Source organism: Triticum urartu, chromosome 7A (genome assembly GCF_056163025.1).
Source record: "Triticum urartu cultivar PI428250 chromosome 7A, HENAU_Tu73, whole genome shotgun sequence".
Lineage (NCBI taxonomy): Eukaryota > Viridiplantae > Streptophyta > Magnoliopsida > Poales > Poaceae > Triticum > Triticum urartu.
The window spans coordinates 620,778,674-620,795,686 of record NC_141879.1 but is presented as its reverse complement, the minus strand read 5'-3'; the positions used below and the strand labels follow the sequence as shown (position 1 = coordinate 620,795,686).

At 47.6% G+C, this 17,013-nt stretch overlaps 1 pseudogene; it reads left to right on the top strand.

Annotated features, from left to right (window-relative positions):
* The first annotated feature begins 12,999 nt into the window (after positions 1-12,999).
* On the top strand, positions 13,000-15,064 carry LOC147960733 (uncharacterized; annotated as a pseudogene).
* Positions 15,065-17,013: the final 1,949 nt, after the last annotated feature.

Below are 17,013 nucleotides of genomic sequence, written 5' to 3'. Positions count from 1 at the left end.
GTAATTTAGAGATTGACAAAAAAAGTATACAATGGGTCATATCTTAGCCTTATCTTTAATAACTAGCTATTCCTAAAAACATGGTGAGACATATTGTGCTAAGAGATCATCTCTTGTCTTTTCTTAAATAAGAGAAGACAAGCTTTTTCTTATGAGTTTTCTCTCCTCCACCTCATCATTTATCCTACGTGGCACTTCTAAGATAGCACCATTGTACATGCCCTTAACCATCCATGTGTCTTTTTTTCCTGACGGGGAAAACCAATTGAACTGGACAAGCTATTGTGGGTGTTTCCATTCACACCTAGTTAATCTACAACATTTTTATTGGGGGTTCCAGAAGGTGTATGTACACCTCACCAGAAGCAGTAACCGGGAATATTCACAAAAATAACTAGTACAAATAAATCATGTAAGAGAAAAGGCGATTATTCCAGTGAACTATTAAAAATATATGGAGAAGGGCAGAAGAAAATTTGTGGAATACAAAAAAAAACACAAAGTTTCCCTAATTACAAAGGGGCTAAAACTTGTAACTACTATTGAACTGCTAAATCCCGACTTTCCAAGGGTTGCTCTGCTTAATAATGATGGATGCAAAGCACATTTGATTTGTTAATATTTGCAAACACAGTTCACTATTTATTGTTCCTTTGTAATACCTCTGGACGTGGGAACTTAACTCAGAAGACTCAAAGTTTGCAGAATTTAATAGTTCAAGGGGAGTAGAAGAGCTTGCGGGGCTATCAAAAGGGCGGTAACTGTTGCATCTGTCTCCATGGTCCTACACAATGGTAAAATGAATCGATGGCCAAATCCACTGCTGAGCCTCATCATTTCAGCCATGCACAACAAAGGAAAAAAGCATATCTCGTAGGTAGTGCAAAAGCAGGGGAGAATAAGAAGGTTGCAGACCATCCTAGTTTCCATAGGCATCCCAAAACAGAATAATTAAGCTACCGAGGAACATTTCCAGCCTTAAAAGAGCATGACAGTTGAACAATAATAATTGAACTGTACTTAAGCAGGGTAAGAAATAGTGAAAATTATTGATGCTTTGCTAAAGTAGAGCGATCATGTGTTTTAAGTGGTCTACCTGATGTTATGCATATAGTGCAATAAATTTGTTTTTGTGTGCCGTCACGAATACAATGCAATAATTTTGTTTGTTTGTGTTGTGCGTTTGATTAGTTGTTCAGAAGAAAATTGCACGGTTGAGAACACAAACACTCATTTGCTGCACAAGTTGATAGTTATATTTTACGTTACATAGTAGGAGTTTTTACTCACAAACCTGAAGAGTACATTATTTTGATCGGAAAACGTACTGCATTATTTCGATAAGAAAATTCTATTGATCATATGCAAAGCTCATTATTTAGTCCGTTGAGTGCTTCATAGTTTTATTTCTGAACTGAAAACCTTACGGTGTTCTTGTCCGACCGCTTGCTGGATTAGTGATCATGATGAAGTAGTAGATGGCTCGTGCAAATTCTTGACATGGGTTGGTGTAAGTGCTCAAATGGCAAGAAGAATCTCAGAATTAAAGATCCTATAGCCTGGCTAGGTGGTCACCTTAAAAGCAAACCACAGTCAATGAAAACAGAAGAAGATTATAGTGCCCAGTCAATCAGAAAGGGCACATCTCACAAAAAGCAAAAAGGTAAACCTCCGCCTAATTTATTTTGATCACACCATATCCTACAGAAAAATTAATTATCCCTTTGTATCAAAATATAAGATGTTTTTATAGTCCTTTTGTACCAGAAAAGGTCTTATATTTTGATATGGAGGGAGTACTGTTGATCCTCATATTATCCACCTTGTAGATGAAATACTAACGGTATGAATCAGTCAAAAACGTATCCTTGTGAAAATAACAGAAGCGCTCCGAAACAAAAGACCAAGAATCACATCAATGATCTGTCAAATTCAACTGGCCAAAGAGAAATGTGTACCAAAAAAGGAAACAAATGCCATTCCATAGAAGAAGAGGAAGAAGTTGCCGCACAAGGAATGATCAAAACACTCAGCAATTAATTCAACATAGAAGTTTAAAATGGAAACCGTCGTGACAGAATTTCTAAAGTGCAGCAGCTCAAAAGAAAGAAAAAACAAATACACAAACAACAAAATGAATTACTGATGCAAGACGGGAGGCTCACAATAATGATTGTTCGGACAACACACAAGTTATTAAACATGGCAAGATCCTTTGTCTTCAAGATGTACTGCTCTGAAGGAGGCGTCCAAGACCAGATCAATATTTTGCTCGATATCGTTCACGCATAAGAAAAACTGTGATTATGAAATGTACCAAGTTGTTTACACGAAGAAGGGTACACTTGGTAGCAATTATACATGGTCAGATTTTTTTTCTGTATTTCGTATAACCAGCTCACAAAATTTTCTGTACTTCATATCAGCTAGCAAGGGGGAGATGATCCATAACCTAAAGATTGAGAAATCGAAAGGAAGAACTTTCCAGCTTGCAGTCTTTAATCTGGCCATGGTGATTCTAGTCAAGGACAGTGATGCTTCTGGTTTCCATCTGAAAAAAAACTAAAAAAGCCTAGACATATAGATGTGTGATACATCATGCTCATGCATTCAATAGAAATATAATACTGTATTATTTTCACACACACCAAAATCATATTTAAGCACTATAACTGAACATGACTTTGTCTATTAGTTGTGGATCAGATAGTTGTAAGTGACTAAGTTAAACTGCACTTCAAATATGATGTTCATTGACTCGATGTGAAGATTCTTTGAAAGAACACACCTTGATGTCTGTTGCCACACTGTTCGATCCTCCCCCATATGATCTCCACAAAAGTATGCGGATACTGCTAGCGATTTATCAATTAGATCCTAAGTTACATAGGTTTAGTAACTAAGTAACATGTATAGATGGTATCATTATCTCCGTCCGGACACATAGGGGAGAATGCTCTTGCTTGGGCCACAAATAGGATCCAGCGGACAGCGAGGCATGCATGCGCCTTCTTCCTCTCGCTAAACTGACGACGCACCACGCCGGCGGCAGGAGCCGGAGCAACGCCGGTGGGCGTCGAGGCAACCACCAGGAGCTTGGGGAGGCCAACGTTGCAGAACGGGTCTCCAGTGCCTTTGAGCTCCATGGGGCGCTTGTGAGCTGCACTGGCAGGGCTGTCGGTGTCAAAACCGGCGGATCTCGGGTAGGGGGTCCCGAACTGTGCGTCTAAGACGGATGGTAACAAGAGGCAGGGGACACGATGTTTACCCAGGTTCGGGCCCTCTTGATGGAGGTAATACCCTACGTCATGCTTGATTGTTCTTGATGATATGAGTATTACAAGAGTTGATCTACCACGATATCGTAGAGGCTAAACCCTAGAAGCTAGCCTATGGTATGATTGTATGTTGTCCTACGGACTAAACCCTCCGGTTTATATAGACATTACACAGAGTCGGTTACAAGGGAGGAGATCTACATATCCGTATTTCCAAGCTTGCCTTCTACGCCAAGGAAAGTCCCATCCGGACACGGGACGAAGTCTTCAATCTTGTATCTTCATAGTCCAACAGTTCGGCCAAAGGATATAGTCCGGCTGTCCGGAGACCCCCTAATCCAGGATTCCCTCAGTAGCCCCTGAACCAGGCTTCAATGATGATGAGTCCGGCGCGCATTTTTGTCTTCGGCATTGCAAGGCGGGTTCCTCCTCCGAATACTCCATGGAAGATTTTGAACCCAAGGATAGTGTCCGGCTCTGCAAAACAATTTCCACATATCACCGTAGAGAGAATAATATTTCCACAAATCTAATCTGCTGACACGTTTTGACAGCACGACATCATGTCATGGCCCGGTCATTATCCGAACCGTTCTTCCCAACCAGCACTGCACATATTGCGAGGCGGTTTTCTTGACACGTCTTGTCGAAGCAAAGATCGTGTCCCCCTTATTACGGGATTCTCATCAATACGGACGTGGGTAACCCACTCGTGCCCGTTGGTATGACTCCTCGATTTTAGGCAAGTCCAAAATGGCCACGAGGAGGACGCTTGATATTTATCCTCTTTATAAAGAGGCCAAGGCCTGTCCTTTTTTCCTCTCATGCTCAATCGAATCCTTCCCCCGCCTCGAGTTCCAACACCCAAGGCTCAGGTCAGGCGCTTCGAACCTTCAACCATGTCCGGATCCAACCTCCAAGGTCGGTAGATGCCTTCCTCTGCCACAGAGGAGGACATCAAGAAGATGAGAGAGGCCAGGTATCTGACCGCCGAAATCTCACACAGGCTGCCCGCCCGAGGGCAGGTCATCCCCACTCCCGAACCAAATGAGAGTGTTGTGTTCATCTCTCACTTCCTCCGAGGGCTAGGCCTCGCTCTGGATCCCTTTGTTAGGGGGCTCATGTTCTATTATGGGCTGTATTTCCATGATCTGGCCCCGGATTCCCTCCTTCACATCTCGTCGTTTATCGTCGTATGTGAGGCCTTCCTCCGCATTACCCCACACTTCGGCCTGTGGCTCAAGACCTTCAATGTGAAGCCGAAGATGATCGAGGGGCGGCATGCAGAGTGCAGAGGTGCCGTAATAAGCAAAAGTGCTGATGCTCCATGGCCAGAGGGTTCCTTCCCCAAGGTGTCCAGTTTGTGGCAGCGGGAGTGATTTTATATCACAGATCCCCGAAGTGCCAAGTGGGTAGCCGCCCCTGCCTTTCGCTCGGGCCCCCACCATAACTGACGTCATGGATCAGCAAGGGGCTGAACTGGGGTCCAGTAAATGATGTGCCGTTATTGCAGAGTCGCATCCGAGATCTCCTTGAGAGAGATGTCAGCCTGGTTATGGTAATGCAAGTCATGCTAGTTCGTCGAGTCCAGCCTTGCAAACGTCAACCCCTCCGTATGTGGGAATTCAACCCGGAAGGACCGTGAACTATTCAACACTTCCTCGGAATGATGCTCGAAGAGATGTGCAAATTGTTCTTCGGACCCCAAATAGAGTGTTCGGACACCACCAAGGATGCGGGTCTGAGCTATAACCGCCCTGATACCCAAGTAAGTAATTCTGAAAAGTCACTCTTTGACCAGGACTGGATAACAAAGGCGAAGATGATCAGGTGTTCGGCCCCCCTTCCCGAAGGCTTGGCCAATCCAGTACTAGACAGAATGCTCGAGCCGGCACCTTATCAGGCGCCCTCAAAGGAAGATAAAGGGGGAAATAAAGAGGCCGAAAGCGGGCCTCACTCACTACTCGTCCAAACCCAGGGAATTAGCGCCTCCACGATGGAGGATAACCAGGGAGAAGAATCTGACATTCCCTCTCACCGAGGAAGGAAGAGGACCACCTCTGAAGATCCGGAAACAAAGGTTTCCAAACGGGGGAAAAAATCTTCGCCAGAGGGTCCTGCCTCGGAGGGTACTCTTGCCGCACAATGTCCGCAAGGGGATCAGCCATCTACCGAGCTATAAGTAATCAAAAAGTACTTAATAGTGAAAATATCCTACCTTACTTCTGAAGACAATAACCGAAGCTTATATCTTGTAGTTCGGATCGTAGCCCTTCTCGACAGAGTTCGTCTTCGGGGGATCTTCTTCCGGAGATGATGGAGAGCGAAACACCTCCCCCTGCCACCCCGCCTCATGAGGCGGGCGACCCTGAAGTGTCGCCGCGGAGGGTTTCTCCTGATCCGCCAAGGCCAGAGGGTAATCCTTCGGCCACCCGGAGTCCTCAATATTCGGCTCCTAAAGAGAGCAACAGAAAGAGTCCGGAACCGTACAGTGTGCGGTCGGACGCACTGAAGGATCTTCTGGAGCAAGCGGCCATCTCAGAAGTGCATCGTACGCTAATGGGTACGGTAATTGAAAGGATTTCATCCACCGAAAGCGGGTTGCATGAAGCTTTTATGAGTCTGCTAAAAGGCTTTGAGGTACGTGAAATAGTGTATGTTTTTGACAGTACCGCACACGTTAGGTGTGCCCTATGCAGATAGTAGCCCCTGAGACTCTGGTTGCCGTCGAGAACGGCGGCAAACAGAGGATCATAGTCCCAGGTAATAACCAGACCGCCTTTATGTGCAGGTGGATGAAGGTCCGGTGGCTTGCCGGATTGATGAGTGTGCCGAGCTAAAGCGGCAACTTGATGCGGCAAACGCTGACATCGTGCTTGTCAACAAGCGGCTTGACGAGGCACACGGTAAGTGATTTCTCCGGTGATCAACACATAGTAAGAGGAGCATGATGCCGGTATCTTTAATATGTTGTGACTGCAGATGGAGCTGCCACCGTGGAGACCCTTCGGGCGGAGCTTGCCCGAGCCAAGGAACAAGCAAGGAATAGCGATGCGGCCGCTCTAAAGGCGGTCGAAGAGCTGAGGGCCGAACAGGACGCGCATTGCCAGAGCAAGGAAAGAATAGCCAAGGTGGCCATTGAGTTGAAAGATGCCGCTGACCGTTACCAGCTTCTTGAAAAAGAAAGCCGAGCGAAGGCGGCGGACCTGGAGATGGCCATGGTAGCAGCCAAAGAAGCCCGCTCCAAAATCAGAGCGACGAAGGAGGAGCTGCGTCAAGCTGCGGATATCATGGCTGGGAAGCCCTTCTTGTTGCGGACTAAGTTCGGAGGTCCGAAGTATGCTCCTCTTGATCAACTATGGAGTTCTGCAGACGCTTATGTGGATTTGGCAGCAAGTGCTGCTGATGCGGCCGAGTACTTCAAGGATCAAAAAGATCGTGAAGTGGAAAAGTTGTTCTGGTCATAGTTCCATGCTCCAGTGCGTCCACTGCTGTTGAATGAGCGAATGGTCGAGTGGGCCGAGCTCCATAGGTTGTCCAGACTTGCCATGAGGTCTGTTGTGGATCATCTGTGGCCGGGAGGGCCAAGGCTGAATAGTTACTTTAGTTTAGTGCAACAATTCCTTGGTGTTGTGCCGCACATCGACGCTATGAAGAGGTCGACGTGCATAGAGGGTGCGCGGATGGCACTTTCCCGTGTCAAGATATACTTGGCAGAGATGGAGGCCACCACTATTGCAACACAGGGTTCGGCCGTGGGTCGAGTGGCTGCCGAGCACTACTTTGAAGAAGTCCTTGAGGGCGCTCGTTCTATAGAGGCTCAGTGCTAGAAGAATATTATGTTCTAGTGACATGTATTTCCATTGTAAAAACAATGTTTTATTGAATTATAAAGGCTGTGTTTATACTTTTGCCTGAAAGTATTATGATGCCTCCTATGCAGCCATTTATGTATATAACCTAAAAGTTTGCAGTCGTCGGCTTCAGCCCCTACGCATATAATGCGGGGGTGTTCACAAAAAACGTGTATTCACACTTGATCCAACGTCTTGGTCCATGAAGGAGGTGGTAGCGCGGCGAACGAGGCAATCGGACTATATTGCTTTAACACTTTCACTTAGCCATAGGAGTTTGACGGTGGGACTATTATATAGCCCTTGGTACTTCTGCGCTCGTCCGAATATGGGGCGCATGCATACATGACTAGGAAACGGCCCTTCGTTAATGCGGAGGAATCCCGAAGATTCCGCTAAGTCATCGAGTGGTTGACCAGTCTCGCGCTTTATCATGACAGTCAGTTTTCGGCTTTCTCTACTAAGGTGCTCATCCGGATGAACCAGGGCACAATCGCAGTAGTTCTCCCAGTGCTACCTTAGCCGATATAGCGGAATGTAAGGTACCAAAACATGGGAGCCGGGCAAACCCAACATTTGACCAAAGACATGATTCGGAGCTGATGCATATAAGGCCAAACTCGCGACGCCGAACACTCCCTAAGGTATTCGGTCTTTTTAACATATGCCGGGCTGAACAATGCCCTTAATAATAAACCCCGAGTGTCCAGGTACGTGCAATATCCTGACGTGGCCACATGCCAATAACGTCAGCATCATTCTCAGTTGTATTGAGTATCCGGAGGATGTGAACAACAAGAGACAGTAAAAAAGGTTTATGCAGGGTCTTAATCTGAAAAGAAACCTTTGAGCAGGTCCCTGCTGCACGTCTGCGCCTGTGTCTCCGTTGTGCCGTGTCCTGGACGGGTGTAGCACCATTGTCATCTGTAAAAGAGAAGAACTTAGGTGAAAGTTGCCGTGCCAGAAAATTGGTTATTATCAATAAACCATTAAAATTCAAGAGAAGTCAAGTTGAGCCGGACTAGCCCTGATTACACGCGGGAAGCCCCTGGTACCGTCTATGAGGTTTTGACCATCAAACCAATCTCATGTATATGTAGTGGTGCACCGGACTCGTCTAACCATGTCCGTGGTCTTGACGACCTGTCATTTTTTCTGGTTGGTGAGGCCGTCTAGTGCTCGGCTGTTAAAGCCGCCGCACATTCTTCCACGCGTAGAGAATGCTCAGTATTTCCACTAACTGTGATGGTGCCACGTGGACCGGGCATCTTGAGCTTGAGAGAAGCGTAATGCGGTATTGCATTAAAACGAGCGAAAGCCGTTCTTCCGAGTAGTGCTTGATGGCCACTTCGGAATGAAGCGATGTAGAAAGTTAACTTTTCGCTTCGGAAGTTGTCGGGAGAACCGAATACAACCTCTAGTAATAGAGAGCCCGTACAGCGGGCCTCTGGGGCTGGTATTACTCCCTTGAAGGTAGTATTACTATGGCTTATTTTTGTTGGGTCTATCCCCATTTTGCGTACTGTGTCCTGATATATCAGATTTAGACCACTGCCGCCGTCCATGAGGACTCGTGTGAGATGGTATCCGTTTATTATTGGGTCTAACACCAAGGCAGCCAATCCTTCGTGCCGGATGCTTGTCGCATGATCCCCGTGATCAAAAGTGATTGGGCAGGCCAACCAGGGGTTGGACCTAGGGGTGACGGGCTCTATGGCACGTGTGTCTCGGATTGCATGTTTGGTTCTCCTCTTCGTCACATGTATCGTGTTTACTGTTTTAACCTCTGGTGGGAATTTTTTCTATTGTCCAGTGCTTTGCTGGCGAGGTTCGTCCTCGTCTTCGCTTGGTGTCTCCCCCCTTGTGTTCGGCGTTTATCTTACCGACCTGCTTGAAGACCAAGCATTCTCCGTGGGTGTGATTGCAGGTTTATCGGGGGTGCCATGAATCTGACATAGTTTGTCAAGAATCCTGTTTAGGCCAGACGGTCCATCTCTGCTGCCTTTGAAAGGCTTTTTCTGCTGACCTGGTCGAGAGCCCCTGAATCCGGCGTTTACCGCCGTATTATCTGGGCTATCTTCTTTATTTCGACGCTTGTTTTTGTTGCGTCATGGTTTTCCATTGCCATCCCTGACTTCGGATGTGCTTGGGTCGCTGGTGCTACTGCGGGCTAACCAGCTATCTTCGCCCGCGCAAAAGTGGGTCATGAGGCTTGTCAGGGCTGCCATTGTTCTCGGTTTTTCTTGGCCGAGGTGTCTGGCGAGCCATTCGTCTTGAACACTGTGTTTGAAAGCTGCTAAGGCTTCTGCGTCCGGACAGTCGACGATTTGGTTCTTCTTAGTGAGAAACCTATTCCAAAGCTTTCGGGGTGACTCTCCGGGCTGTTGAATTATATGACTTAAATCGTCTGCATCCGGAGGTCGGACATAGGTCCCTTGAAAATTAGCCCGAAAAGCGTCCTCGAGCTCCTCCCAACTTCCAATCTAGTTTTCGGGGAGGCTTTTCAGCTAGTGCCGAGCTGGTCCTTTAATCTTGAGGGGCAAGTATTTGATGGCATGGAGATCATCTCCGCGAGCCATATGGATATGGAGGATAAAGTCCTCAATCCAGACCCTAGGGTCTATGGTCCCGTCGTACGCCTCTATGTTCACTGGTTTGAATCCTTCTAGGAATTCGTGGTCCAGCACCTCATCAGTGAAACATAGGGAGTGTGCGGCACCCCTGTATTTGGATGTACCATGGTGTTCGGACGGTTGTAGTATTCGGTTTTGATTTTGTGCCGGAGCGCGCTTCCTAGATCCATAGATGGATCTGGTCGTACCGGATTTTTGGCGCAAGTCCTCACGTAGATCGTGTGTTGAATTATGTGTGACCTTGTTAGCCGCTCTATGAAGGTCACAAGGTGGTTGATCTGGCCGGTTGGCCGTTTCATTTTTCGGCTGTGTGGGCTCTAAGGCCTCATCGTCGAATTCAGGTAATAGCTTGCGCTTTGGATAGCTCTTTGTGTGGTAACTTCCACCATACTTTTCTTTGTTGTCGATCACTTTGTTCCACCTGTTGTTGAGCGTATTTTGTGCGGCCTTAAGCCTTTGCTTCTGCTTCTTCAGACTCCTCGCTGTGGCAATAAGCCTTCTGCGGAGGTTCTCTTGCTCCAAGTGCGTTTCTGGGATGATGTGTGCATCTTCGTCCGGACTGTTTTCCTCCCCGGAGGGGGTTTGATGAGGTTTATCCTCGGCGTCGCCGTGTTCGGACGTTGGATCCATACTATGTTCGCCGTTTGTAGCTTCATCGTGCTCTGCCGCCGGGGCAATGTGGTCGTCGTTTCCTCTGGAGTCGACTGGAGTGTTATTTTCTCTTGCGCTGTTATCGCTGTTTTTGCTATGGTAGGACTTAGAGCGGCGCCGCTGACGTTGGTGCTTGGGTTGCTTCTTGGAGGGACCATCCTCCGCTGTCTCTTCGCCATTGCCTTCTTTGGGTGTATCCACCATGTATATGTCATGTGATGAAGTGGCGTCCGGCGCCCTGTGGGCACTGGTTCCTGTTCGTCTCCTGCATCTTCGTCCATGCCGTTGATGTCTTCGGAGTCGAAATCGAGCATGTCGGTTAAATCGTCGACAGAGGCTACTAAGTGGGTGGTGGGTGGGCAGCGGATTTCTTCGTCGTCCACATCCCACTCTAGCCGGACATAGTTCGGCCAAGGTTCCCCTGACAAGGAGAGAGACCTTAATGAATTTAGCACATCGCTTGAAAGGCGAGTGCTGAAAGATATCCGCGGAGGTGAACTCCATGATCGGCGCCCAATCGGATTCGATAGGCACGGATGCAGGCGGCTCGGAGTCCGTGGCTGTAGACGAATCCAGTGGTTCAGCAACATGACTCTCGTAAGGGGTGAAGCCAGTATCCGGCTCCATCGCCACTGAGAATGCGGCCTCCATGGCGGGGGTCTATCCCTCCGTCATCGGATGGCGCAATTTGCTCCGGATTGAAGGCCGGAGTAGTTGCAGATGCGATCTCCCGAACATTGTCCGACGGCAGAGTTACGTCATGCTCGTCGTGATTGTGCGCCGCACCTGACATGGGCTCGAATTCGTCGAAGATCGAGTCTCCACGGATGTCGGCAGTGTAGTTTAGGTTTCCGAACCTGACCTGATGGCCAGGGGCGTAGCTCTCGATCTGCTCCAGATGGCCAAGCGAATTGGCCCGCAGTGCGAAGCCGCCGAATACGAAGATCTGTCCATGGAGGAAAACCTCACCCTGGACCGCATCGTTACCGATGATCGAAGGGGCCATTGAGCCTTATGGTGACGGCACAGTGGAACTCTCAATGAAAGCACCAATGTCGGTGTCAAAACCGGCGGATCTCGGGTAGGGGGTCCCGAACTGTGCGTGTAAGGCGGATGGTAACAGGAGGCAGGGGACACGATGTTTACCCAGGTTCGGGCCCTCTTGATGGAGGTAATACCCTATGTCCTGCTTGATTGTTCTTGATGATATGAGTATTACAAGAGTTGATCTACCACGAGATCGTGGAGGCTAAACCCTAGAAGCTAGCCTATGGTATGATTGTATGTTGTCCTACGGACTAAACCCTCCGGTTTATATAGACACCGGAGGGGGCTAGGGTTACACAGAGTCAGTTACAAGGGAGGAGATCTACATATCCGTATTTCCAAGCTTGCCTTCTACGCCAAGGAAAGTCACATCCGGACACGGGACGAAGTCTTCAATCTTGTATCTTCATAGTCCAAGAGTCCGGCCAAAGTATATAGTCCGGTTGTCCGGAGACCCCCTAATCTAGGACTCCCTCAGGGGCGGTGCATACGGGGGCTTGCCGGGGGCGGGAGTGAGGAGGAGGATGCCGCCGACGGCAGCTAGACCTGATGCAGGAGAGAGAGGTGGCTGAACTTACACCCCGGCCAGCCGGTCGTCCATCGCGGCAGCCTTCTCCCTGTACGTGGTACGCCATGACCGTCGCGAACATCACCGCAAGCAGCCTCGCCTTCGATTTCTCCTCAGGGGATGAAGGAGCTCCTCAACGAGATCTCGACAGTTGGGTCTCCGGCAAGGCATGGGCCAGCGGCAGCGCGGTCAGGGAGGACGGACAGCCCCAGTGGCGGGCACTACCTCGACATGAATCACCATTCACCACGACCCGCTCCGTAAGGCAGAGGAAATAGAGAGACGGCAAACCCGTATTTATAGCAATCCAGCCCATCCGAAGTATCGAGCACAACAACGACCAGAAGTATCGACTGCGCCGAGAAACATCGATGCACAGAGCCATCGTAAAAACAACGGACACCGCCTAACCGCCACATAGATTATGTAGAACCCACCAAAATAGGGACATGTACACATCAGGATCAGGCTGGACGCATGCAAATCACAACACCGGGACACCGCATGCAAGCCTCAAAAAAGGAAACTACCAAATCAATCTAAATTGCAACGACCAGAAGTACCGACTCTGCTGCTACTGCAATGACAAGGCGTGATAAGCTACAAGGCGAACCGGCAAGCAATGACAAGGTCAGGCCCAGGAGGATCCAAAAGTAGCCTGCTCATTCATTTAGGCCGGAATGGGTCCAGTAGATAAGTGTATAAGTAACCCAGTGACCCTTGTAACGGGTGGGCAGACGGAACGACTTCGGCCAGCTGGATAGGATAGGAGTGACTGGCGTGCGTAGTTCCTCTGTTCTTCCCCTCCTCTGATTTGAATCTCGAATCTGTAAGCAACTAGACACTAACTCGAAGAGAGAGTTAATTGGTGCTTACAATTGGCATCAGAGCTACAGATCCTGGCGCAACAAGTTCCGAGCCACCACCCGCACGCGACGAGATTCACGGTGCGTCATCGCCGAGAAATCATGGAGAGCTTATCGCCGTCGACGAAGGCGGTGTACGAGTTCCTCAAGGCCGACTTGGCGGAGTCCCTTGACGTGGAGTTCAAGCGGCAGGATGAGGAGGCATCCAAGTCGATGCGCTCCATCATGGGCGATCTGACGACGCGGATCGACGACCTCAAGATGTCGATCGGGGTCGACATGGACGAGGTCCATGCCGGAATGGAGCGACCGCCGACCGCTACCTCGTCGTCCATGGGCAGCCGCCAGCAAGCCAGTCCGGTCCAGGTGGGCGGTATCGAGGGAGGTGCGAAGGGCAGCCGCTCAGCTCCACCTGTTAAGGGAAAGGATCATGCTCCTTACGTTCCTCCCCCAGCTAGAGGTATGAGATCGGAGCTCAACCCAGTCCAGTCATCTCGCTACTCTGAATTCCATCGAGAGAATACTGAGCAATTCGGTTTTGGTCCTCGCATTGATTTGCCTCGGTTCAATGGTACCAATCCGAGACTATGGCAAACAAGATGTGAGGATTATTTCAGCATATGTGGAACGCCCCGTCAGTTATGGATACAGTTTGCCTCCACCTTGTTTGAAGGGCCGGAAGCTCGATGGCTGGAATCTGTGCAGCACAGGGTTCCGGATGCATTGTGGGAGGAATTCTGCAGGTTGTTGCAGTGCCATTTTGGTCGCAATCAGCATCAGGCGCTAGTGCGCAAATTTCGCAGTATATCTTAATTTGGCACAGTAGAGGAGTATGTGGAGCATTTCGCTGAATTATATGACCAATTGTCAGCTTATGAAGCGGTACCCGAGTCTGTTCATTATGTTACCAAGTTCATTGATGGGTTAAATTCTACATTCAGAGTGATGGTTGCTCTACATCAGCCCCAAGACTTGGATGCAGCGTATGATCTGGCACTTCTGCATGAATCACTAATGATCTCTTCTCCACAAGTGAGTCAGGCTGTCAGGAGACAATAGTCAACCTCGGCAGTGACTCAACAGAAGGCATTGCCCACCAAATCCTCAGAAACACATAATCAAACTGTTGGAGAAGATAAATGGGCTGCTCTTCGAGCATATCGCAAGGCAAAGGGTCTGTGCTTCATGTGTGGAGAAAAGTGGAGCAGAGATCATCAATGTAAACAAGCAGTTTCATTACATGTTGTGCAGGAAATGGTGGAATTTTTCCAATGCACTAGCAGTAATGGTTCAGAAACTGACGATGAGGAAGTAAATCTTATGGCCTTATCAGAAGCCGCAGAAGGAAAATCATCCAAGAGCAAGGCATTCCAACTGATGGTTGATATTAATGGATAGCAGAAAACTTTTTTAGTTGACTCTGGTAGTACTCACTCATTTGTAGATACTGCCACTGCTGCAAAACTACCAGGCCTTCAGAAATGTACAACAATCAAGGTCAGAGTTGCAAATGGAGGAATTATGAGCTGCTGCAGTTACATTCCCCAGTGTCAGTGGTCAGTGCAGGGAAATCTGTTTGAACATGATCTCAGAGTTTTACCCCTCAGTTGTTATGATGGAATTTTGGGATAGACTGGTTATCAAAGTATAGTCCAATGATAGTTGACTGGGAACAAAAGTGGATGACATTTGCTGTAAATGGAAAAACAGTAACATTGCAAGGAATAGCACCAGTCGAATTTGCTTACACCATCATTGAACTGTCAGTAGTAACTGAGGAAAATGCATCTAAGATACTACCAGAAATTCAGGAGTTGGTTCAGGAATATAAAGATGTTTTTTCAATTCCAGTTGGACTTCCACCAGAAAGAGCATGTGATCATTCTATTCATCTATACCAGGTGCTAGGCCATTTTCTCTCAAACCATATAGATTGGCCCCTGAATTAAAGGATGAAGTTGAAAAACAAATTCAGGAAATGCTTGACTCTGGAGTGATTAGAAGAAGTAACAGCCCCTTCTCTTCTCCCATTCTGTTGGTCAAAAAGAAGGATCATACTTGGAGATTGGTTGTGGACTACAGACATCTGAATGTAATCACTATTAAAGGAAATTTTCCTATGCCAGTAATTGATGAGTTGCTGGATGAACTGCATGGGGCTCAATAGTTCACCAAGCTTGATCTTAGGGCTGGATATCATCAAATTAGACTAGCTCCTGGTGAAGAATATAAGACTGCCTTTAAAACACATCATGGTCACTTTGAATTCAGAGTGGTGGGCTATGGTCTTACTGGTGCACCTAACACATTCCAGGGAGCAATGAATGTCACATTATCTCAGGAACCAAAAATGTTGAGATATTTTGTGCTAGTATTCTTCGATAATATTTTTATTTTCAGTAAGACTCTGAAACAACATCTCCAGCATGTCAGAAGAGTACTGCAGGTGCTAAGGAGAGATCAGTGGTATGTCAAAATTTCCAAGTGTGAGTTTGCATCTCAAAAATTACTCTACCTGGGCCACATCATTAGCAAAGATGGTGTGTCAACAAACCCAGAAAAGATCAGTACTATTGAACAATGGCCAACACCTGTTTCTGTTAAGGAAGTCAGAAGTTTCTTCAGATTGGCAGGATACTACAGAAAATGTATTCGCCATTTTGGTGTGATTGCAAAACCCCTGACCAATCTTCTGCGCAAGGGTACCATCTTTGTGTGGACTAGCATAGAAGAAACAGCTTTCCAAACTCTTAAAGATGCATTAGTAACTACCCCAGTCTTGGCCTTGCCAGATTTCCAAAAAGTGTTCATCATTGAGATAGATGCTAGTGACTGTGGTATTGGAGCAGTTTTAATGCAGGAAGGGCATCCTCTTGCTTTTGTCAACAAGGCATTGGGCCCACGCAATCAGACTCTCTCAGTGTATGAAAAGGAGTTCTTGGCCATCTTGCTAGCTATAGAACAGTGGCGCTCATATTTGCAACTCAAAGAATTTCAGATAATCACTGATCAGAGAGCCTTGGTCATCTTGACAGAACAACGATTGCATACAGCCTGGTGATACGTCTCCAACGTATCTATAATTTTTGATTGCTCCATGCTATATTATCTTCTGTTTTGGATGTTTATGGGCTTTATTATACACTTTTATATTATTTTTGAGACTAACCTATTAACCCAGAGCCCAGTGCCAGTTTCTGTTTTTTTCCTTGTTTTAGAGTATCGCAGAAAAGGAAAATCAAACGGAGTCCAATTGACCTGAAACTTCACGGAACTTATTTTTGGAAGGAAAGTAACCCGGGAGACTTGGAGTCCACGTAAGGGAAGCAACGAGAAAGCCACGAGGCAGGGGGGCGCGCCCTCCACCCTCGTGGCCCCCTGACGTACTTCTTCCGCCTATATATCTCCATATACCCTAAAACGATCGGGGAGCACAATAGATCGGGAGTTCCGCCGCCAGAAGCCTCCGTAGCCACCGAAAGCCAATCTAGACCCATTCCGGCACCCTGTCGGAGGGGGAATCCCTCTCCGATGGCTATCTTCATCATCCCGGTGCTCTCCATGACGAGGAGGGAGTAGTTCTTCCTCGGGGCTGAGGGTATGTACCAGTAGCTATGTGTTTGATCTCTCTCTCTCTCTCTCGTGTTCTTGATTTGGTACGATCTTGATGTATCGCGAGCTTTGCTATTATAGTTGGATCTTATGTTTCTCCTCCCCCTCTACTCTCTTGTAATGGATTGAGTTCCCCTTTGAAGTTATCTTATCGAATTGAGTCTTTAAAGATTTGAGAACACTTGATGTATGTCTTGTCGTGCATATCTGTGGTGACAATGGGATATCACGTGATTCACTTGATGTATGTTTTGGTGACCAACTTACGGGTTCCGCCCATGAACTTATGATGAAGCACGGACTAGCAAGACGTTAATTCGCGCGTGTAGATGGCCCGATCTTTCACGACGATGCTTGATCAATAGTTCGTCCCCCTGTTCCTCCTCGCAACCTCCAGGATAATTTTCACCCACGTACAAAAATACACGAATGAAAATAATGACCCCCTTGGATCAGCACGTAGGCGTCGATGTAATGATCAACCCTCCGTCGCTAGTAAATTTC